The sequence below is a fragment of the Notechis scutatus genome, chromosome 2 (genome assembly GCF_049901735.1).
Source record: "Notechis scutatus isolate UNSWTSFEM ecotype Mainland chromosome 2, rNotScu1.2, whole genome shotgun sequence".
Classification (NCBI taxonomy): domain Eukaryota; kingdom Metazoa; phylum Chordata; class Lepidosauria; order Squamata; family Elapidae; genus Notechis; species Notechis scutatus.
In genome coordinates this window covers 54374291-54400537 of record NC_142010.1, presented here as the reverse complement: position 1 = coordinate 54400537, position 26247 = coordinate 54374291, and the positions used below count along the sequence as shown (strand labels likewise).

At 37.4% G+C, this 26247-nt stretch overlaps 1 protein-coding gene across 4 annotated transcripts in view; it reads right to left on the bottom strand.

Annotated features, from left to right (window-relative positions):
* Window positions 1-1695: 1695 nt before the first annotated feature.
* The window catches only part of ERC2 (ELKS/RAB6-interacting/CAST family member 2), a 664972-nt gene continuing 640420 nt past the window's right edge, over window positions 1696-26247 (bottom strand). For all 4 annotated transcript variants that reach the window (XM_087954768.1, XM_087954770.1, XM_087954769.1 and 1 more), the window contains one exon: window positions 1696-3709. The gene's annotated coding sequence lies outside the window, so the exon portion shown is untranslated. The remainder of the gene's footprint in view (window positions 3710-26247) is intronic.

Genomic DNA, 26247 nt, shown 5'->3' with positions numbered 1-26247 from the left:
CAGGTACATGTTGTGACACATCTGAAGTCTTTTTAGAATACTACTTCAAAAGAAAATCAAAACTCACTTTCAAATAAAGGTCAATGTGTATTTACATGCATACTGGTTACATAAAATTCATTTAAATACAAAATTCATTCTGTAGATGTAAATGAAAGAATGTGCAGTACAGGCTTGATCCTACAATAAAACAGACTACTCTTAAATATTAACCAAAAGGTTTATTTGACTTTTTTAAACATTTTAAGGGGGAAGTAAACTACCAAACATTGCTCAAATAAAATCTCTGTCCAATGTCACAGTGTTTATTGTAAACCCAGAGATTCTTTATATATATATGTATGGCCTTCATCTTTGTTCGGGTATTTTCCCACGTCATTATAGTTGTGCTTTTAAAGTTGTAGCAACGTTTCAGCAGAATCTCATCTGCCATCCTGATGATGGCAGATGAGATTCTGCTGAAACGCTGCTACAACTTTAAAAGCACAACTATAATGACGTGGGAATACTCGAACAAAGCTGAAGGCCATACATGTAATACCAGCGAAAACTTAAGAAAACAAATTATATATATATATATATATATATATATATATATATATATATATATATGTATATGTATATGTATATGTATATGTATATGTATATGTATATGTATATGTATATGTATATGTATATGTATATGTATATGTATATGTATATGTATATGTATATGTATATGTATATGTGTATATACAGAAGCCTGATGATGGCAGATGAGATTCTGCTGAAACGTTGCTACAACTTTAAAAGAACTACAATGACGTGGGAAAATACCCGAACCAAGCCGAACACCATACATGTAAGTACCCGAAAACTTAAGAAAAATATATATATATATATATATATATATATATATATATATATATATATATATATATATATATATATTCATTCTTAAGTATGTATATGTATGTATCAATGTTATATATATATATATATATATATATATATATATATATATATATATATATATATATATATATATTCATTCTTAAGTATGTATATGTATGTATCAATGTGTATATATACATATACATATACACATACATATACATATACATATACATATACATATACATATACATGTATATATATTTGAAAAGATCCCTTCCCACACATTGTAGAATTCCATGACAAATGGAAAGTAAAACAAAACAATACTAGACAAAATTTTCTTATACAGGGTCTTAGGCCTTGATAAAAGTTAGGATCAATAACCCCAAATAGTATTTGAGACAAATTTGGTGAACACACATACACACACACACACACACATACACACACACATATATCTATATAAATATTTAGCTATACAGTTTTGTTTTTAATGACCCTATGTTTTCCTAGTTTATTTCCTACTTCAAGTATTCAGTTGCAGAATTAAGGTAAAGACCTGACAGTAAAAGACCCAGAAGGCACAATTTTCCTTAAAGCTCTTTGTGCACACGGCATAGAAATAAGCCTTTATTTATAGCCTTTTTTCATTTACTTGGTGCAGGTACCAAAGAACATTGCAGAAGATTGTGTCCAGACCCTGGTCCCTTACTAGGACAACAACTTTGTTAAAAGAAACACGTTGATTTGTCCAAGTTCACAAGTGCAACATTTGTCATATGTGCTAAAGAAACTCCCAGGAGTTTTGTTTTTTGAACAAACAAACAAACAAATAAATAAACTCAAATGGTTGAAAATTTCATTGGTAGTTAAAGGACAAACTTTGAAATCATATATGAACATGGATTATCTACGCTATACAGATTTTGTACAAATTTATTATTCCATGTTATTAAATGGAATGAAAATCAAGCAGAGATTCTACTTGCATTCAGTGGCTCCTTAATTTCATCAAGAATGATGGTGCTAGTAGCTTACTCTTTTCTAGAGAAATCATAATGTCTAGGAGGATTGTTAGTATGTATGGCTCATACAGGATACATAGATTTAATTGCACCAACCATTCAAAAATAATGCCAACATATTTTCTAAATTCAGTGCAAGGGTTTAGGAATATCCGGTTCAGAAACTGTTTTCCTCAAAGAAGCAGAGCGAGAGAGAAAGAAAATAAACCACTAAGAGTTAAGGCCACACATGTTTAATTTCATGGGGAAACAGTCTACCAAGCATGACTGCTGCATGACTTCCATTCATTTTAACAAAGCCCAGCACATATCATATGAAATGAATAGAAGTTTCACAACAGATGTGATTGGTGGGTTGCACACTTTTTTAAAAAAAGTATCTGTAGATAGTCAGCATTCACTTACGTACATGAGCCAGGAAATGTTCTTCCCACTGGCGAAAAGATCCACCAGCCAATGAACTAAATGTTTGCCTGCATATATGTTCTAGACAGAAGCAATATGCTCAATAAAGAAAGAGCCTTACTCTGAGGATTCAGCACTTATTTAACCATAAATAATAATCTCTCACTGCATAAAATAGTTTCAAGGTAGGTCCTTCTGCCCACCTTATTTCTCCCTCCTGGCATGTGCTTTAACATGTTCATATCTATCAAAACCTGTTTAATGATGGAGATCAATTTTAAGTTAACAACACTTTTTTGTCAATATTGAAAATGCAATATCAGTTATGAAAAGCATTGCTTCCCTTTTCAGGAAACAATGTGGAATGCTCCTTTCGTGTAAAGGAGACTCACTGCATATATTGAATCATCATGACATCCTTATTTCAATTATAAAAAGTAAGAGTCCCAGCTTTTATATAAAAGACTGTTGTGCTGTGCCTTTGGATGACTAAGGATTGATGTATCTCCTCAGATGCTTGTGCATAAAAATATGCACACATGCTCCCTTCAAGCCTTTATCATCTAGGTATACAATGACCCCTGCATAAATAATTTTTCACCAGCTTAACTGATAATCCTATACATGATTCTCTGGAAGTAAGCTCCATTCAATTAAATGGAAATTACTTCTAAATACTTATGTATAAGGTTTCATTATTAGATGCTCCATGCATTGTAAGAGACACATATCATGTTTGCATATGCCAATATATATTGATTTCATTTCCAACCTGGCCCAGAGCTTAATACTGGTGGTTACAGTATCAAAATGGGTAACTACAATAAGAAAGAAAATAAGAGGAAAATAAAGGTATGGTTTTTGTTACCCTGAAAACCAATATTACTGGGCACATGATATTTTGAACATCATTATGCAACAGTTTTCTAATACTTATAATAATTGACTGCTAAATGATACTCGAGAAGAAATCAGCTCAAGATAATATTACAACAAATGAAATTTCAACTGCATATTAAAAATAATAGAAATAAAATGAAAGATCACATCTCAATGAACTGTTTTAGTAATGTTCAGAGCAGATGGCAACTCAGTTAAAAATAGTGAAATAATTCATGTGACCCCCATGAAAGGAAATGAAGTTCTTCTGGTTTCCAATCAAGTCCCCTTAATTGTTTTCCAAAGTATCTGACTTCACAGTAGATTACAAGAAATAATGGAGAAGACACTTATTTATGCAGCATATTTTTAAGGGTAACCTTTTGGGCTCCCTCCCCACATCTGTAGTCTCGCTGGGACAGTGCTCCAAGAGTGGCATTCACCTCCAGAATCTGGTAAATCACATTTTTCTTCTTCTCATCTTTCAGTGCTGCATATGCTTCTTTCTCCAGCTCCTCTGATAACTGCAGGAAAACAAGAAATCATCCAAAATGTTAATTTTCATGATGTTGAATGATTTAGTTCAGCACAGGAAAGACTGTCTGAAGCTGAAACTTTATATAAATTACATTTCTCTCTGAGTCAGATGGGATTGGCCCCATTATCACGTAGGAATGTATAATGAATATGAGCAATGCCCATAATCGAATTACAGAATAAAAGAAGGGAACTTGGAGGTCTTCTAGTCCAACCCCTGGTCAAATAGGAAACCCTATACCATTTCATACAAGTTGTCCAATCTTTTCTTAAAAACATCCAGTGTTGGAGCACATACACTTCTGGGAGCAAGTAGTTCCACTGATTAATAGTTCTAACTGTCATGACATTTCTCCTTAGTTCTAGATTGGTTCTTTCCTTGATTAGTTTCCATCCATTGCTTCTTGTCTTACCTTCAAAGCCTGTGCTTTGGAGAATAGGTTTTTTTCCTTGTTGCAGCCCCTTAGATATTGGAACACTGTTATCATGTCATCCCTAGTCCTTCTTTATGTTTAACTAGACATATTCAATTCCTGCAACTGTACTTCATCTGTTTTAGCCTCCAGAGTTCTAATCATCTTTGTTGCTCTTCACTACATTCAACATCTCAACATCTTTTTTTGTATCATGGTGACCAAAAGTGGATGCAATATTCCAAGTGTGGTTTTATCAAGGCATTATAAAGTGATATGAACACTTTAGGCTGTTCTTAGAAAACATGTTCATATTGCAGAACATATTTTCAAGGGGGATCTTTTATTTATTTATTTATTTATTTAGTCAAGCAATTATAAGATAACAGGTATAAGTATAAACATAGTTATGGATACATGAAATGGATACATATAAGAAAAATAAAAGAAACAATAGGACAGGGACGGTAGGCACATTGGTGCACGTATGCACACCCCCTACAGACCTCTTAGGAAAGGGGTAAGGTCAATAGTAGACAGTCTAAGGTTAAAGTTTTTGGGGTTTGGGGAAGAAACCACAGAGTCAGGTAGAGTATTCCTGACATTGACCACTCTGTTGCTGAAGTTTATTTCTCTTGTTTTATTTTATTTAAATGTAGACAATGCATTATTTCTAAGATTTCTCGTTTGAAGTCAGTGGTGTTATTAATCTTAACAAAGACATATGTTGTTGCATTTACCTGAATCATTTATAAAACTATATGCACTTGTTTAGTATTCTGTTCTTGTATTTGAAATTTTTTTTTGTATCATCATGGAAAAGTGATAGATTAGAAGAAAAAAGGAGGGAGGGAAGCAGGGAGGGAGGAAGGAAGAAAGAATGGTTCACTTTGTATTTTGAAAATATGAATCCTAGAATGTAGGAAATGAGTGACAATATCACCACAGTTCTGTGATATTTTTTTCTCCATTTATCCATATTTTTATTTTTTGTGCCAACAAAATAAACCTTCATTGATGGAAATGATTCTCTTAGAAGAAGAATCTGTAAAGAACTTTTAACAAAGATGAAGCTAACTTTAGCCTAATCTTCAGAACTGATGTTCCCTGAAAGCAGGAGAATTTAACATAAATTAACATAAAATAATTTTAATATGTTGTTAACTGTCTCACAGAAAAAGTTCAGCCTCATCATGTTCAACAGTACCAGAATAGCTGTAATTCTTTGTTTCATTTGTTTGTTGTTTTTAGATAGAAGGAATATGTGCTCCTTCTATAATTTCAGGAATTGCTTTGTAAAATACAGAATATGCATGACTAAATCATAGTTTAAGAATATATCTAAAAGTAAAGAATTAGAAATCTGAGGAATTTTTCTTTTAGGAGAAATCACTTGCAGGTTGAAATACATATATACAGTATAGAATGGATAAACTACACTACATTCAGTGACAAGAATGAAGTAGGCTCTAGTCTCTAAATACTTACATTTCAATAATGAAGACTCAAACTGCAATAAATGCTTCGGTGCAAAAGATTAGTGCTATTAAGTTTGGGAAGGCTGAAGACACAAACAGCAATAGAATCTTTTGATAATTTTCTCACTAATAATTCCAACAAATACTGTGTAACAGATTGCATAGGCTTTATTCAAACATATCTACATACCACTAAACTCTTGTTGTCATGACCTTTATCTGAGTGAAAAGGTCCATCATAGAGCAACAATTTTTGAACCAAGGTACCTCAAATGAGGTAAATTACATAATGTATCCAAAATACATATCCATAAGCCCTGAGGAAATGAAATTTGGGGTGTGAGTGCTTCAGTGCTACTAGCTACTGCTGGTTACCTGATCGTCATTTTTAATGTCCCAGACAGTTTCTCACAATCCCTCATTCCTTTCCCTACCCAACAGCAAGGAATTAACTTGTGTGGCTCTTAAAGAAGGAATAACTTTAATATGCATGAAGAAAGGTCTGGATATTTTTATTGCTTTATGTACCCCTTCTCTGGCATACAAACATGGACATGTATCTATAGCCCAACTTTGTTCAGGAATTCCAGGCACATTCCATTCTCCTATATTTCTCCACAACAACCCTGTGAGGTGGGTTGTGGCTGCAGATGAAAGAGAAACTGATCTCTCTGGTGTCAGTCAAATACATTAGTCTCTATATTTAGTCCTTTCCCATCCTGTTTCATTTTTCAATAGCTTCCTACTCTGAAACTGAGTGCAGACCAGCCTCTCCATCAGCCACCATCCTAACCCTCAGAAGACCATCTCAACGTACTTTTAAACTGACTCTGACAGCTTCCTACAACTCAGTGGAGAAGTTGTTAGGGATTCTAAATTGTCTTGAGTTGAGAATGGCAATGTACATTGCCATGGTAATGTACGATGGTAAATATATATATATGATTAAATTAAAATATCATTAGAATAATTGTGCCAGAGGGAAAGAGAGGGGAGAGGAGGAAAGGGAAGTTATGTGGCAAACAGTAGTTACTGCAACAATTCCTCAACATGGCAATATCTGCCTTTAACAACAAAAGTTCAACAGAGAAAGAGAGAGTTGCAAAATGTAATATTTCTGCTTATGATAGTGCCATGGCCAAAGTTTGCCTTCACTATGTTCCTATTCCCTAAAGAAGTCACCAATTTTTGCGGTATGAAAGTCAGAATAGGCAGCTTACAATCTCTACATAATGAATTCTTCAATTCTGATAGCAATGATGAACCTGTTGCAAATGAGTTCTAGAAGAACATCAAACAGTACAACTGTCTCTTCAAATGACATCCTTTGATGCCAAAGAAGTCCTTCCAATGAGGAAAGGATAGAATCTGCCTGTGATTGTCCATGGCCAATTCAACATTACATCAGACATTTAATGCCAGATCCCAACCTGCAAACCAAATATATTTAAATTTACTTCATGGATCCTCAAGACAGTGCAGAATTGAGAATGGGTATGCTCTGCAATGATGGAATTTGTGAAATTGTTGTATTATTGGAGGAACTACTATGACAACAAAGCCATATGTTATGTCTCTTTGACTTGCAAAATAACCAATTTGAGAAATGCTAGAGACTAGCATTTAAATATGAGAGAAGATTTAATGCACAAATTGCCAGTGAAATCAACACACTATATCAAACAACACCAAAACTGAACCAACACACAATATGTGTGGCACAATATGCTGAAAAAAGATTGCTCCTATGACATCTTTCAATATACTTTTCTTTCCTCTTGGAGCTTATGCTGGCATCATCAGCTCCAAATGATGAACAATAAGAAATTAACAGCAATGCCCACAGTACACACTTACATTAGTTAGTCTGTCCATGGAGAAGTTGTATGTGTACATTTTTTTTATCTTTTTTTATTTTGATTTGTCAATCGCTTACAAGACAATAGCTATAAGTACTGTATATACTTAGTTATGAATACATGAAATGGATACATATAAGAAAAATAAAAGAAACAATAGGGCAGGGACAGTAGGCACATTGGTGCGCTTATGCACGCCCCCTACAGACCTCTTAGGAAAGGGGTGAATTCAATAGTAGACAGTCTAAGGTTCAAGTTTTGGGGGTTTGGGGAAGAAACCATAGAGTCAGGAAGAGTATTCCAGACATTGACAACTCTGTTGCTGAAGTCGTAATTTCCTGCAATCAAGTTTGGTGTGGTTAACCTTGAGTTTGTAAGGGTGTACATACACCCTTATCTTTTGTCCCTGATCCATCCAAGTCCATAGTTTAAAATATCTGGGACTTAATTGCTTTCACTGGAGTTTCAGATAGGTTGGGAGTTTCTAAAGTAGATCGAGTTACTAGTTCTGGCACATTAAAACTTTTCAGGCTTTTTATGAAAACTGTAAGTCATGCCTTGCAGTTTGTGAAGGGTACATAGCTTCCATTCCTTTGTGTGCTGTGTATTGCTCAAAGAGATATATAGACACAGGAAGCCCTCACATGAAATAACAAGAAGCACATGTTCCAACTATAAGAAGTATCTATGAGCCAGTCCCCGACATTTTGTCACAGATTGGGAACTAAAAAAAACTGGTTTACAATTCCCTGATGTTCTTAATATTTTACAAGTTGGAATAACCCACTCTGGTTCTGTTAAAATTAACAATAAATGAAGTTGTATATTTGCAATTGAAATATAAAATATAGATTTGTGCTTTGGCATTCTCATTAGCTTTCAGGACAGTAGCAAAATTGTTATTGTTTTGCAAAACTCTCCATCATTTGATTTATTAATCAGGGCATAGCATTAGGGTTTTTGTGTTGTTTTTTTAAAAAAAGAAAAAGAAAAGAAAAAATACTTAGACAAATGAAGGAGAAAATGTTTTCCACCTGCTAAAAGTGAATGACGCATATTTCTTTTTGAAATTACAGTAGAAAGAACCTACTGAATACCTAAATAGCCATAAACACAATCATAGCCATAAACAATCTCTATCTATAAGGTATATTGATCTCAGAGAGTGCACTTGTCTGGAAAGCAACTGAGATATACATCCTGAAAGTAACCATAGGTGCAATATTCTCTAAGTGCCATACAACAACAGGATATGGAAGCTGTATAAAAAAAATGAAGATATAACATATTTCAAGGACTTAAAAAATGTTTTTTAGCACCTGAATCACATTTCCATGGATAGCTAAGAGATCCTCATATTGGCTGGGATTCTGGATTTTATTTATTTGTTAAATTTATATGCTGTCATATCACAATGGAACAATTCTAATTAAGTAGGCACTATGACTCTCAGGTCCTTTGAAAGAATCCAAAATATAAATACCACAAGAGAACCTAATGAGGCAAAAGATTTAGTAGTTTGTAACTATTCTTTGGGTTGTTTTTCTTTTGAATGAAGGCACTTTCCTATTCAACTTCCTGCCCTTCTCCTTTCCAGAGTGATTTTCAGAAGGACACTCAGAGAGAGAGAGAGAGAGAGAGAGAGAGAGAATCAACAGAAAGGGCAAATGGGGAAACTGTTTAATAACGGTAGTAAAATGCAAGCTATTTTTGACATCTGTGTTCATGTCCATTTGGTTCCAAATGCTTTCCAAATGCTTGCAGCAAGTACACAGGCTCAAAAACATATCCACTCACCAAATTTTAAAGTGCTCCTTTTTTTAAAACAGGTTTTGCATGGACATGCAATACAGGCAAATAACTGACATAATATGATGAATGTGTGAGAGAAGAAAAGCAAGAGAAGAATGAGGGGAAAAAAAGAAAGTGGCTGTATTCAGAAGATAATATCTTCCCTCCATAAACTGAACTATGAATGAGATCTAGGCCAAAGTATGCAACCTTTTTATTTGGCCCTGAAAACTTCTTTTTCTTCTTTACTTCCTCTTAACCACTTCAGGTATCGAGAGTGATGCAAAGTTCTGATTCTTGCTCTTTTCCCTTAAAACACCATGACTAAAAAAAGAAATATCTAAAGACCCTTACTCTCATCTTTACCCTAACAGGTAAACAATAATTACCAGCCTGCTAATAACACACGGTTGCTCTAATTTGGTCAACAGAGTTTCCAGCTTGGAGACTTCTAGATTTAATTGAATAGAATATTATCCATTCATATGTTTAAATCATAAAATCATTGTGTTTGAGATCTGTCTTTGAAAGACATGGAACTGAACAGGGTCTTGCTTGTCAAATAGACTGTGTATCCACAATTTGGTATATTACCCAGGTCCCACTCTCTTTATTTCCTCCTACCAACTTCTTCTAAGGCTTGAACTGATATAACAATATGGAATATATTTCAGTTGAACCTCAATATTGTCATTTTAAACTTTCTGCAAGTATTAGGCAGAAAAATTGCCATCTTGATTTTTTTTCACCATTCCCTTTGTTGTTGTTTTTTTAAGTTTCTCTTTTTGTAATCAAATGGGAATGTGTTGAACCTGGCTGGCAATTTTGCACCAGACCTTAATTCTGTCCGCATTTATGGTTAAACCTCTGGTTGTCCCTCTTCAGTCAGCTCCAAAGCCATCTGTTTGAAGGCCAATCATTTAAAGTACCTAGAAATTTGGTTTCCTTTGTTATGGCCTGGGCATTAATGTCTCAGTCTAAGTGTAATTGAAGTCATCTATTATTAGAATAGCCTCTTCTTGGTATGCTTCCCCAAATACATTCACCTCAAATTGTATCCAGTGTCTCCTTAGAACATCCAATTAAGGAGAGCTGACAAACTCTCTTGGTAATTGTTTCTAACTTGTAGGGCATTTTTGTTAACATTCAAACAGAATCTACCTTCATGTAAGCCTATTATTTCATCCCTTGATTGGGTGAATGTGACTTTCTTGTGTGTGATACCTCTTTACTTTCTTGAAAAAGTTTATCATTCCCTTCATCAGTCATCATTTCTTGAAGTTTACCATACCTAACTCCTCTGATCTCCGTTCATGGGATTTAGTGTCTAGTCCCCAATCATCTTTCTGGCCTTTTTTTGATATAGTTTCCAATTTCTCTGAATCTTAAAATGTGATATCCCAATATTGATACAGTTCTCAGGATAGTAGAGGTAGTCCTCGACTTACAACAGTTCATTTAGTGACTGTTCACAGTTAAAATGGCACTGGGAAAAGTGAGTTATGATCGTTTTTCATTTAACAACCACAGAAGCAGCTTCCATGGTCACATGATAGAAATTCTTGGAAACTCATATTTATGACAGCTGCTATTTCCCAGAGTCACGTGAGCACCTTTTGCGACCTTTTGACAAGCAAAGTCAATGGGGAAGCCAGACTCACTTAACAACCATTTTACTAACTTAACAACTGCAGTGGTTCATTTAACAACAGTGGCAAGAAAAGTCATAAATGAGGCAAAAGCCTTTTAACAAATTTAGCAACAGAAATTTTGGGCTTAATTGCTCTCGTAAGTTGAGGACTACCAGTACTAGATAACTTTGTAAAATGTATTTATGTTAATAATGCAACCCAAACTTGCATTGGACTTTTATCAGCCATGGAATATTTCTGACTCATATCTAGCTTTGTGAGCAATTACAGTTTCAATATTCTACTGACCCAAACTGTTTCAAAGCCAAAGGTCAACGTCACATTATCTACGCCTTTCATTTCTCCTTTGAACTCCCTTACTAAAGGAAATTTGAGGAGTATGAATTTCAGGCCCAAACTTTATCATACTTGACACCTACTTCTAATATGATGAAGAGGTCTAGTGGAGCACTTCTGAGTGCAGTTTTCAATTGTGGATTCACCCAACAAAGCAAATAAGCTATCCAGCTCAACACTTAATAAAAACAATATGTTGCAGGATTAGCAAACGCTGTGTTGAAACCAGTATAAGTCTACAGAATTGTCACAATCCATTAAGGTGCTTGCTTTTTACAAATGTGCAAAAGTTAGACTACCAGCACAGGTAATCCTCAGCTTGCAGTGGCAATTGACCAGGATTTCTGATTTAAAATTTTTTTAATTTAAACTAAGCACAGCTTGTGGTTATTCTGTCAGATATGTACAGAGTTGCTGAGCTACCGTAGTTATGCACCACATACCTCATGGTATTCTTAAAAATAGTTAATGAACATTTTTTTTGTCTTCATTGTACCAATTTTATTGCCTTAAATCAGAGTTCCCCAATGTCTCTGGCTTTGCGGACCAGCGGGGGTGGGGGGGAGGCGATGGTTCTGTGTGAGCGGCCGGCAAATACATGTGTGTGCATGCAGCTCATGCAAATGGAGCACACACACACACTCGCCCACTGCTTATGCAAGTGAGGATGCATGTGTGCACATGTGCTTGCCGGCCATTTCTGCAGCCCAACTGTGAACCCCTCATGGATAACTGGTGAGCCCTGGTCCACAGGTTGGGGACCTTTGCCTTAAATCATGGGTGTCAAACTCAAGGTCCGTGGGCCGGATCCGGCCCATGGGGTGCTTAGATGTGGGCCATGGGCTGCTCTGGAAACAGTAAAGGACCAACCCACGGTGCCTCTGTCAATGAAAATATTTATTTATTTATTTAATTTATTTGATTTGTCAATAACTTACAAGATAATAGGTCTAATATATACATAGTTATGAATACATGAAATGGGTACATATAAGAAAAATAAAAGAAACAACAGGACAGGGACAGTAGGCACGTTGGTGCGCTTATGCACGCCCCCTACAGACCTCTTAGGAAAGGGGTGAGGTCAGTAGTAGACAGTCTCAGGTTAAAGTTTTTGGGGTTTGGGGAAGAAACCACAGAGTCAGGTAGAGTATTCCAGACATTGACCATTCTGTTGCTGAAGTCATATTTCCTGCAATCAAGTTTGGTGCAGTTAACTTTGAGTTTGTATCTATTGTGTGCTCTTGTGTTGTTATGGTTGAAGCTGAAGTATTCATTGATAGGTAAGTCATTGCAATGTATGATTTTATATACCATACTTAGATCAGACCGATGACGGCGTAATTCAAGGTTTTCTAGGTCTAGAATTTCAAGTCTGGTGGCATAAAGTATTCTATGAGTAGAGGAGCGAAGAACTCTTCTTGTGAAATATTTCTGGACTTTCTCAACTGTGCTAATATTAGATACGTAATGTGGGTTCCAGACTGATGAGCTGTATTCGAGTATTGGTCTAGCAAATGTTTTGTATGCTCTAGTTAGTAGTGTGATATTACCAGAGAAAAAGCTACGTAGGATTAGGTTAACAACTCTTAATGCCTTTTTGGCTATGTAGTTAAAGTGGGCTCTAGCACTTAGATCTTTAGAGATGAGTATTCCAAGGTCCTTGACGGAGTTTGGAACATCAACAAGGTCTTGACTATTCAGCTTGTATTTTATTTTCTGATTTTTTTTGCCAATATGTAAGACAGAGCATTTATTTGTTGAGATTTGAAGTTGCCATTTGTTTGACCATTCTGATACATAGTCAAGGTCTTTTTGAAGGGTAGCAGTATTGTCTGTGGTGTTGAATAGCTTTACATCAGCAGCAGCAAGAACGCAGTTGCTTTTAATATGATCACAGAGGTCATTTATGTAGAGTATGAAGAGAGTTGGTCCTAGAACACTGCCTTGGGGGACACCACTATTGACAGGTACAGAATTTGATAGGACGATCCCAATTTTGACCATTTGTTGTCTGTTTGACAGGAATGCTTCTATCCAGTTATGCAGTTGTCCAGAGATACCATAAGATTTTAGTTTTAGGAGTAGTTTGTTGTGTACCACTGAATCAAAGGCTTTACAGAAGTCTATGTAGATTGTGTCTATTGCTTTGCCCTGATCGAGTTGTGTAGTCCATATATTTTTGCAGTGTAAGAGTTGCAGATTGCATGATAGTTTTTTTCTGAAACCAAATTGTTTATTAGAGAGTAGGTTGTTTGTTTCTAAGTGGAGGATAATGGATTGGTTAATAATTGATTCCATGACTTTACAGGTGACGCAGCATAAAGAGATTGGTCTGTAATTTTCAACTAGGCTGGGCTCTCCCTTTTTGAAGATATAAAATAGTATAAAATAAAATAATATATAAAATAGGGTTTGGGAGAGCCCCGTGTGGTCCCCCCACCTCCAAGCTCTGTTTTTGGATGCAACAGCCTCTTGCAGCCCTCTGCCAGCAAAAACAGAGTTCAGGAAGGCCGCACATGGTCCTCCCAAACTCTATTTTCACTGGTAGAGTGCTTGGGCCACCGCAGGCATCCCCGACTTGAGGAACATCGAGTCCCCCAGCCCCCCAAAGTCAAACATAACCCTGATGCGGCCCTCAGTGAAATTGAGTTTGACACCCTTGCCTTAAAAGTATGCCTCCCATTAGAATTTGTAACAAATGAAGAAAATTGTAAGCAATTCATGCCAAACACATTTAACAAATTTTTAACCAGGAACACTGGCAAGAAGCCCAACTCCTAGGGGAACACTGAAAGAATGCTATACATTTAAAATGGATCTTACCTTTACACTTAGCACACCAAGTATCTTAGGTGTCTTTGGCATCTGGGTATTTTGCAGTTTTTCCATTACAATGTAATTGAAAATTTTACATATTTTCACATTCTTATTTATGGCTTACTCAATATTTCTAAATGTCTATGACCCGACAACGAGTCCTAATAATTAATTAGGATTTTGATTACAGTCTCATTTTCTGTTTTCTGTATCTTTTAGAAAACTATCATAGCAGTTGAAAAGTTCTGGCTATAACAAGCAAAAAGTTCATTGTGACTTATTGTGTTATATCATAAATTGGTATTATAACATTATAGTATATTTGTAATCATTATTGTTACATTATTATAATAATGATATTATTAAATGTTTATTTTTCTGGAGTGTTCACAGCAATACAATTCTTTTATTGAATCTTCAATAACTGAAACTATTTAAACAGTGTTAATAATGTTGAATCAGCACTGTATAAATAGCATTACACCGGAATAATATATAAATTTTTTCACAAAAAAGTTTTTGAAAATAGAGTTTGCTTGGGTGGGAGAACTCCTTCGCTACTCACTAATGAGTAACGACAATGGTTAAAATATAATTAATTGATGATTTGCATGAAGAACTGCTTTTCAGCTTTTCTAGTAACATAAAATTATATGGGACAGAAGACAGATATAAAATTTCAATGAGGAATCATAAATGAATGAGATAAAAATAAAATAAAATTTAAAAACAATTCAGATAGATAAATAAAATTCAGATAGATAAACACAAAGCTATGCATCTCAGACATACACATGAAATGCACAGGTACAGAATGGAGAAATCCAGCTTGATAATACCATGACCATGTAAGAAAAAATATACTGCAAGAGTGGTTAATCACAAACCGAATATGAATCATATAAACTGTGTCTAGTTCTAGGCAGGACACTTTAAGCAGGATTCAGATAAGGGTGACTCAAAGACCACAAGGATAATCGGTGAATTAGAAACTAAATCCAATGAAGACAGACAAATGAATAAAGGAATGTTTACCTTTGGAATGTGGAGAATGAATGGAGATATGACAGTGTCACATAGCAAAAGGCCAAGAATTATTGTTTATCATTCCAGAAGACAGGATACAACATAATTAATGTGAGTTGCACAAAAGGGCATGCTGATTGAATGTTAGGGAAGTTCCCATTTGTAAGGGAGTAGTTTGACAGCAGAATTAATTACAATGGAAGTTGGTAAGCTTTCTTCCTCTGGATGTGTTCAAGTACAGTCCAGGTAGCCACTCTAAAACTCTGTATTTCTATAAAATATGGAACAAGTAATACAGCTATGTAGCTTTTCATTTTCCTTTTCATTCACCTGTATAGACTGGCAATTGACTGCTGACTGCTGTGATCTGAATTGCTTTGTTGGTATCTCAAACGTTTCATGAACTTTTGTGGAATTAAAATAGAGAATGTTTTCAAAAGCTATGGTAATTTGGTAATTCATCTTCTTGTTTTGTTATAACAGATGGCAGATAAAGGATACCTGACATGGCCTACCTAGGGATATAAAAAAGGAGTTCTTAAATCTGAGTTTGAAGATTGAAACTCAGTATAAATAAATGTGGGAGATAAACCATATCTTTCTAAATATTTGGATTAACAAATAATCATAGTCGGACAAACCCAGGGTGCCCAATCTGGACATATGCTATCCCGTTTTGTTATTTTTGTTTTGTTTTGTTAAAAGACATAGTGCAATAATGTTTGTCTGCACAAAAGTTCTAAAACTGAAATTGCAGCTGGTGTCTCAATTACTGCATAGATTTGATGAACTTCCCAGCTTGCCAAAAGGACTAGAATCACTACACAGACTTACGAATAACAGCAAATGCCCCTAGGATTCATAAAAGGAAATGGATGAACCCTTGGAGTAATGAGTGTCCTTGAAAGTTACCATACAACACCATGACAGGCCTAGATGAAAATGCTAACTCTTGTCTATCTAGACAGGATGCTTCCCCCACTGAGAATGGCTGTAGCTCAAACCTGCAAAATGAATACTCATTTATTTTATCTCTTATATTTATATGTATATATACCTAGGGCCTGAACACAAGTCATGGAAATGTAAGCTGTCTCAATGCACATTTTTCAAGATGTCATTTCCATGTTGAATTCCAAATGGAAGTTTATGTTACAAAACCCATGCACTGGTCAGAAGGAGCATGAATCTGATCCCATGATTGCTAATGAAATGTCTCTCCTGGTTTTCCTGTTTGCAGGGCAGAATGAGGAACAAACTGTGTAAACAAGCAATCATTTATATTTCTCCCTTTGACCATATGGCTTGCTTATCAATGCATCAACCTCTCCCCTCAAGTGTTAGTGGATGAAGGATCCTGGAATATATTCCTAAGCATTGGAACTCGAATCAAATAACAAAGCAGTCCCTTCAGGTTTCTAAAAAAACAAGTCAACATTACTAATCACTTAATGAAATCTGAAGGAGGCTCTTCCCTCCCACCCCATCCCCTGTTGATGTGGAATGCTATTTATTCTCAAACTAGGAGTTAATTTTGGAGCTTTATGAGAACATCAAAGTTTTGTGATCTCTGCTTCTCAATAACATGGTTGGCCTGGGTGCCACCTGGGATATAAGTAAGGGAATTCTTTTTTTCCACTCCTAAACAGCAGGCACCAGTGCTGTAGGCCAACGCAAGTGAAGAGAAACCAGCAATATTCAAGTCTGTTAACCACTTCAGGGCTGGCATTCCATCACCAGAAGCTGTGCCCTGAGCTAGTCACAAGGCAACTCTAGGAGCAAATTCTTTCTCTGTGTAGCAAGGATACTATGGCTAGAAAATCACAAGGGTCACTAGCAGACTTTCATTGAAGTAATAAAAGGCTCTTTTGTTTGGAGTCAATTTTGGAATTACAAACTATAGTTACCGGTATATCTGGAATCTTGAGAAGGGGGGAGATTAGATCAATACCTGTGTGGAGCCCTGCTCCATTCTCACCCACTTCTATCTAGTAAGTTTTATTAGGAAATGGTGATGCCCTCTTTGCCCTGGACTCAGGCTTGTCTCTTCCAGTAAAGAGATCCTGCTGGGCCCTTTGCAGTAAAACTGGAGGTAGGGAAGGCTGCTATACTACATTCATACTATATGATCCTTGGCTTGGAGCAGCCAGAACAGCAGGAGAACTGAATTGCAAAGAATTAGACATATAACGACTTAGTAAAAGCACAGGCAGTGATGGAGGTTGGTCCTTTTTTGCTGTTGACACATGCTGGCCCCTGTAGGTTGTGGTCAGTAAACCCATTAGAGCTGCAGTGTGGCAACAGCTTACAACATGAGCACCATGTGTTTCTGTTTTATTTCCAAATACTGAGCAAGAACAGAATGACACAAGTCTGAAGAAATGCATCACAAACACAGCGGTGATTATCAGTGAAGCACAGTTAATTCTCAAATTATTCTTGGCAGATGGGGGGCAGAATTCGCAATGCAGACTGTGTGTGTCTAATTAAAAAAAAAAAAAAAGGAAAACAGCAGCCCAAGTATAAAGTTTCCTTTTATATGACAGAAAAAGTATTCAGTTTAAAGTGATCCTAAAGTTACTGGAAAACAAAAACAGAGACAGGATCCCACTCAGTTCTCATTTACAGTCAACAACTGCCACTGGCAAATGCGGTAATAAAATCCACACTGCTCAATGGGGATTTTGCAGAAAAAATATCTATGGGGGAAGGGAAACAAATGTAGGAGAAATAAAAGAAGCAGTTAAGAAGACAAAGGAGATAATCGATCAATCCAGACTGATGGTTAATCTTTCCCCACCCCCAGGCCTCTCTCACTTTTTATTTCAAGAATGAGCCCACTCTTGAAAGCAGAAACCACATTTAATATTTTTTACTCAAAACTGTTTATTTCCAAGCTTCTTAGGGATCACACAGATTGGGAGTGGTAGCAGTTTCCTCTTACCTACCATTTAGGGCAGTCGTTCCTATAAAGAAGGAGCATTCTGTGCATTTTGTAGGCGTGTAAGATATATATATACATATACACATACACATACACATACACATACACATACACATACACATACACATACACATATACATATACATATACATATACGTGTGTGTGTGTGTGTGTGTGTGTGTGGTAATCAGCTTTGTTCGGGTATTTTCCCACGTCATTGTAGTTGTGCTTTTAAAGTTGTAGCAACGTTTCGGCAGAATCTCATCTGCCATCATCAGGCTTCTGTATTGTGTCCGTCTGTGAGTCAGGCCCCCACAGTTGTTTCCGTTTTAAATTTGGGGCTAGACTATTGCTGTACCAGAATGGTTTTTTCTTCATCCTGATTGGTTGGGAATCTTGGTCTGTGTTTACTGGTCTTGGAGTTTGCTGTGTTCTGCTTGATTGGTGTTTCTAATATCTTCTGTCTGTTTTGTGGCTCTTTTTGTATCTTGATTGGCTGGCAACATTGTGTTCCTTTATTGGAGGCCTTTAGTGCAGCTTGGCTCACTAAAGCATGAATAGAAGAGATGATTCCACCAGACTGTCAATTATTTGGAAGCCTGCACTCACAAACAAAAAAATATCCACACCACTAGCCAGGCAAACACCTGGGCACAAACAGATCCCCCCTGATACCTCCAGCTCAAACACACCCCAACCAGGCACCCAGATGAAACCTAGCTTCCTAACAAATGATAGCCGTCCATTTACTCGGAGCCAAGCTACACTAAAGGCCTCCAATAAAGGAACACAATGTTGCCAAGGTGGATGTCCCAGGCTGCACATGTTGTGCACAATTTGCTGCAGCCGCACCTTTCTTCCTTTCCCCTGGGAGAAGGAGGATGCAAGCGACAGAGGCTGGAGCAGCAGCACCACTTGTTTTCTTCCTTCTCTCAGGGGACGTGCCGCTTCCAGCCTGGCCTGCCAATGGGGTGCATCCCTACTGTGCTGGGGCTGAGAAGGGCAGCAGAGGTGCCCATGTGCAGCAGCCCCGGTACTTTCACCCGACCAACCCTCCCGGAATACCACTGCTGCAGACATTCACTTTCTTCCTTTCGTCCCCCAGGACTGCCGTCCTCCTTCTCCTGGCACGGCCACAGCATGTTCCGGCCTCTGTTGCCTGAGTCCTCCTTGGAGGTTACTGGCTTCCCTGGCTTCCTGTGCCGGATTGGAACACCCTGTTTTCTGGGAATCAATGGGGCTGGAGACAACAGAAAGCTCTCCTCTTGATCGGGGAATGGAACTGGGCTGTGGGGTCCTGCTGTGGCCAAAGGAAAAAGTGGCATTGAGCTTTTCATGAAGGGAGGAAATATGAAACATTTCGTCCCCCGGGAGAAGCTACTGGCAGTGGAGTGCTCTGACCAGGAGTGCGGGATCCCAGCTGCCTCCCATAGTAGTGCCCGCTGCAGCAGTGCTCTGCCACCCTCCTGACCAGATGTGTGTGTGTGTGTGTGTGTGTGTGTGTGTGTGTGTGTGTATATATATATATATATATATATATATATATATATATATATATGTATGTATGTATGTATGTATGTATGTATATGTATATGTATATGTATATGTATGTATGTATGTATTTATGTATGTATATATGTATATATGTATATATGTATATATGTATATATGTATCTATGTATATATGTATATATGTATATATGTATATATGTATATATGTATATGTTTTCGTAGATTTTCACGGGTACAGGTATGTAGGTCTAGGTGTGTTCGGGTCTTTTCCTGTGTAAGATTAAGAGTATTTTGGCGACATTTCGGCGAGGTCCCACTCGCCATCCTCAGGCTGGTGCTTTTGGCTTCGTGCCAGTGCAAGCAGTGTGTGATTGGAGCTGCCGTCTCTCTATAAATACTGATGGTGGGGGCTGGTGTGCTGGGCTGGTTGGCTGTGCTGCTGCCTCTTGATTGGTTGATGGAGTTGATGTTAGTATAATGGGCTGTGTGATGGCCTTGTGAGTTTTGTTGTGGAGATATCCTGGATCTTGTGCTGTAATCTCCTGGGTCGTTTGTTTTGTAGTGATCTTTTTTCCATTAGCCTCTTGTGTTTTAACAGCTTGGGTAATGGGTTGTGTGATGGGCTTGCGAGTTCTTTTGTTGTGGTATCCTGGGTCCTGCGTTGTAATCTCCTGGGTCGTTTGTGTTTTGACCTCTTTTCCATTAGCCTCCTGTGTAGTAACGGCTTGGGTAATGGGTTGTGTGATGACCTTGTGAGACTTATTGCTGTGGTATCCTTGGTCTTGTGTTGTGATATCCTGGGTCATTTGCTGTGTTGCAACTTCTTGAGTTCTTGTGGTGTAATTTCCTGAGTTTTCTGATGTGATATCCTGAGCGGGTGGCTGTGATGTAGCTTTCTGGGTTTTAGTCTGGCTTCGAGTTTGGGGTCTGGGTTTGTGTGTGTCAGCTTGTTTGGTTTTGGGGTCGGGGGGTGCAACAACTGGTGAAGCAGCCGTGGTCTGTTTTCTGGATGGTGGTTTTCCTTCATTTATAAGATGGGCTTGGGCCTGGGTCTGATGAGGGGGATTGGTGGTGGTGTCCCATGTTGTTTTGGGTCTGGTGTTGGTTTTCGTGGCTGGGACTCGTTTGTTGGTGAGGGCTAGCTTCCAGATGTCTGGTAGGCGGGAGGTATCATCCCATCTATTCATGTTATGGGGGTGTTTCTCTATCTCGATGGCTTCCCTGATTATTCTCTTGCTGGAGTGTTCAGTGTTGGATATTAATTTGATTCCTTCAAAATTAATTTCATATCCTGTGGCTTTAAGGTGCTGGAAGAGGGAGGAAGTATTTTCTTCTCTTCTGACTGCATTTTTGTGTTCTGCGATGCGTGCATTTATTCCCCTGTTGGTTTGTCCAATGTATGTGGCTGGGCAATTGTTGCATGGTATTTCATAAACTCCTTGGTTTTCTAGCTGGATCTTGTCTTTGGGGTTTCTTAGGATGTTGGCTATTTTTTGGTCAGTGCCAAAGGCTGTCCTGATATTGTGTTTTTGGAGAATTTTGCTGATTTTGTCTGTGGTGCCTTTGATGTAGGGGAGGAGTGCAATACCATTGTCTTGTTCTGTGTCTTGGTTTTTTTGGGGTATCTCTTTTTGGATTAGATTAGTGATAGTGTTTCTTTGGAATCCGTTGGAAATTAATACGTTAGTGAGGGTGTGTAGTTCTGTTCTCAGGTGGTCTTTGTCAGCTAGGCATTTGGTTCTGGAGATGAGGGTCTTGGCTACAGAGTTGATCTATGCAGGGTGGTGATGGGATTGTGCATTTAGGTAGCGGTTGGTGTGTGTTTTTTTTCCGGGAGAAAAAAAATCTCTCTTACTTCTCTTCCGCCCAGGAAGAGAAGTTGGTTGTTGGTTTCTGTTTCCATGGTGAATTGTATTTTGGGGTGTAGGTTAAGATGTGTGAGGAAGTTGTCCAGTTTTTCTTTGCCGTGTGGCCAAATTACAAAAGTGTCATCTACATATCTGAGCCAGAGTTTGGGTTTGTGTTCGGATTTGTCTAGAGCGTTGGTTTCAAAGTGTTCCATGTATAGGTTAGTGATGACAGGTGAGAGGGGTGATCCCATGGGTGCTCCTTCTATCTGTTTGTATCTTTGTCCATTGTGGATGAAGTATGTGTTGGTTAGGCAAAGGTTGGGTTTCTGGCGTTTCCCTAGTCTGTGGAGTTTCCTAGTGTGTGTGTCTGTCTTGTGGGAGGTTTCTGTTTTGGCTCTCCAGAAGGCTAGGTGTTTGGATTTGTCCCAGAGTGCTGGGTGGATTTTGTTGCTGAGATGGAGTGTGACGCTAATAGAAAAGAGATCAAAACACAAATGACCCAGGAGATTACAACGCAGGACCCAAGATACCACAACAAAAGAACTCGCAAGCCCATCACACAACCCATTACCCAAGCCGTTAAAACATGAGAGGCTAATGGAAAAAAGATCACTACAAAACAAACGACCCAGGAGATTACAGCACAAGATCCAGGATATCTCCACAACAAAACTCACAAGGCCATCACACAGCCCATTATACCAACATCAACTCCATCAACCAATCAAGAGGCAGCAGCACAGCCAACCAGCCCAGCACATACATACATACATACATACATACATACATACATACATACATACATGGTATTCAGCTTTGTTCAGGTATTTTCCCACATCATTATAGTTGTGCTTTTAAAGTTGTAGCAACGTTTCGGCAGAATCTCATCTTCTATCATCAGGCTTCCCTAAGTACCCGCAATATACAAACACACACACATATATACAAACACACATATATACAAACACACACACACACACACACACATATATATATATATATATACATACATACATACATACATACACATATAGGTTCTAAAAGTAAAAATGTAAGGCAGTGGTGGGATGCTGCTGGTTCGGACCAGTTCTAACGAACTGGTAGTTCTAACGAACCAGTAGTTCTGATGATCAGCTGGCCCCGCGCACCCACCCCCGCCCTATATGGTCCTATATTGCCATGTTTTTCAGCTCAGCTGAGTCATGCGGCACAGTGGATTTTCTCACCTCAGCTGTTTTACTTACCGGGGCTGCCCTAGAAGTTAAGTGCTGCATGCAAGTACTCATATAACTGGTTGTTAAACAGGTTGCAGTTCATCACTGAAGCAAGGTAAAGTTTACTTTGGATCTAATTTGACCCCTGCTGACATCAGGCATATCCAAAGTTGTTTTTTTGGCAATGGTGTTGAAGAGGTTTCCATTGCTTTCTGCCAAAACATTCATGCAGCTATGCAATATAGTCTACAGCCCTTTAATTCCTTAGTGGTTGCTCACCAAAGTACTGCTGAACATTTTTTAATGTTTTCAAATTCTGCCAAGGTTAGCTAAGTAAACTTCCTGGTAGATCACATTTACATCTTCACCTAGGTCCGCTGGATTGCGCTTAAGACCTCAAGTGAGGATTTGCTCCAAGCTTCATCAATTTTCTGCAAGATTCTTTTAATGGTGACCACAGTATATGAATAAAATGGATTCTCCTTTCTTAGTTTAATGCCAATGGCTTTTCCCTTCTCCAATCTATTGACTCATTTCCAAACTGGTGCCAATAAAATATACATTCTTGAACAGTTTGTTTTGGCTAAGCACAGGGAAAGATAGCTTCAGAAAAATGAATCATATAAAATAACCAAAGGTAACTTAGAATATGCCAGATTCTAAAAGGTAATATTACAGGAACCTTTATGTCAACTTGAACCCTTTAAGGACAAGATTGCATAACTAATATCCATTTTAATTTTAGTTAACTTTAGGAACACTTGAAATATAGTTTTTTTTCCTAGCATTTAGTGGAAATTAATTGCGTGGACAGATACTGGATCCTGGGTTCCTTTTCTTGCTAATTTGTTTGTTCCAATGTTATATGAAAGGATTTTCCTACAAGCTTAGTGCTCTTCCTCATGAGATGTATCTCAAGTCTTTTATATAGCAACATATTATACTCATGTGTTTCAGTCCATATCTCAAAAATACTGTATATGTCTGCATATGTACTTATTTTTTTTAAAGATAAGCCAGGGGTGGGGAGGGAGGCAGATATTAGGGGAACTATAGACAATATCAGCTGACCGGAGCAGTTGAGGAATGAAATAAAGGAATAAAAAGTACTGTTTTAAGAATTTATGCCCCTGTCATAGAATGTTTATATTGATTTAAACTTTGAACTCCTTCTGATACATTTACATAAATGTTTGAAAATGGAACAGAGCAATGAGAAGTCAACCAATAAAGCATATTTGTGAATGAAAAGAGAGAAAAAACCTGAGTAAAAATTAAAATTGAGATACAAGGCAGAATATAGTAAGAGAGATTGATGTTATGCAAAACAGAAATACTTGGCTTTTCAGGTCATGTGTTGGAAGTTACGGCATATATATGGTTTGTGATAAATCTTGTCAATGGTGGGGTTCAACCTGTTTGCAATAGTTCGGATGAACCAGTTGTTAAATTACCTACCTCCTGCTATCAAAGTGGATCCTGGGCAGTGTGCTATACTGCAATGGAGAAATGGGCAACGGAGCACCCAGCACAAGTGAAGGAAAAGGCCAGTTTCCCTCTTTCTTCTCTCTGCTCCTCCTCCTTCCCTCATGCCAGCCACTCCATTTCCCATTTCTCCATTGCAGTGTAACACTCAGAATTCATTTTGATACCGGGGGTGTGTGTGTGTGTGTGGATTTAACAACAGGTTTACCCAGGGTCAGGTTGGCAGTTGCAAACTGGTTGTTAAATTATTTGAATCCCACCATATATGCAGTAAGGTTGTCAAGATTCTTGGCCTCTATAGGATTTCTACCTTTGCAGGAGAGGAAGACTGACATAAGAAACAGGAGGATGGAAGGCCATGGAGAACTGGAGAAGATTATATTTAATACTAGTTCATTGAATAACAGTAACTTGGTCAATGAATTATGTCCTTCTATAGAAATGTGCCTGTCCTTAATATGCATGCTACTGACTTGAAAAACCTTTAAGGCAGAATAATTTTTCACAATTCAGAATGCCTATTGATCATTTGAAGTTCTTGGAAGGAACACAGGCTGAACAGACTGAAAAAGCAAGACAGGTATTCCCTATGACTAATAAAGTAACGTCGCTAGCTAGGAAGCAATTCCAAGGAAAATGAAGGTTTCTTACCCCCAAGAAGTTCACTATTCATTGATCATTCATTTAATTTAGGAGATGCCCCTGCTTGGCTAGACAGATGGACATAGAATGACATGTCTCAGTAGCTTACTGTGGTAGGTCAACATCAGACTGTCATAAATTCAGCAGGAAGAGACATCTGGAACCACTAGGCAATTTTTACTGAAAAGATTGGGGCATATTTTTCAGAATCATTGTGGATATGTCTTATAACATTATTTAGATTTATATTTCACACTGGTGATTTATTTGTTTATTTATTTTCCCTCATAGCTGGGAATTCATAATCTAAGTAATATGGTTTGTAATGTGTTCTTTCAATTGTCTTCAGGCACCTTTTTGACAATGTTTCTATAGTGTAAAAGGTTTTGTGCCTGTGTTCTTGTATATGAAGATTGAGTTATAAGTAGATCTCTTGAAATCCTTAGAAGTTGGCTCATATGCTTGAACTAGAAGAGACCTAGACATACTTAATGTAGTTGGATTAAGGGAGACGCTGGCACAGTGAACACTGGACATGTTGATCAGTAAAGTTTCCAGCTGTTCATTGGAACTTATGAAATTAATTGCTGAGAAAAGCTCTTAACTTTACAAAGCCTTTTATCCATTCAAGATGCATCACAAAATGTGCCAAGATATTTTAAGATTTATGATTGTCCTTTCTTTTGTCACAAACTTTGCAGACAATTGCCCCTTTTCCCTATTTTTTTTGCAAAACTTTTCTAAGAGAATGGCACTGACATGCTTTAGAAACATTTGCTTTTGATCATAGAATCCATTAATTTGTAGGTTTTTTTAGTAGGGAAACAATGAAGAAGAGCCTCCCTTTCCCATTTTTAAAATATGGTTGACATTTTAGAATCCTTATTTCCACTTCTAGTATGGTTGAATGAACAGATTATAAAACCATAAGACATGACCTCTCTTTTATTAGTTGTCATTTTTTTCAAATAGACTCCAACCCCCTGCCAGAGATTTTGGTTCCTGATTCCAGAGCTCCTGTGTTAGGTCAAAACATATGTTTTTTTACAGTTATTTGTATGCTATACATATTCATTAGTGTCTAAATAATATTCTGAGTACAAATTCGCTACAATGTTCTCCATGTGATAATTCTTGCAATTTCACCTAGAATAGCACTCCTGAGTGATCAGTTTTGTTGACCCTGTTGTCACAAAAATTACTTCCCTTATAAGTGCAGAATGGAGTTTTTTGGAATTATTTCATTAAATAAGTGAGCAATTGTCTACCTTGACCATTTTAATGCAGAAGGGCCTGCATTACAGAATAAAATTGTGAAAATAGGAGTTAAAGTTAAAACAATAGATCAATAGACATGGTATGAAATCTCTCTCTCTCTCTCTCTCTCTCTCTCTCTCTCCTTCCCTCCCTCCCCCTCTCTTTCTCTCTTTCCAACACAACACAAAGCCTATATGCCTTGGCACATCTTAAATCTGTATGCATAATTTAGGGCTATGACCCATG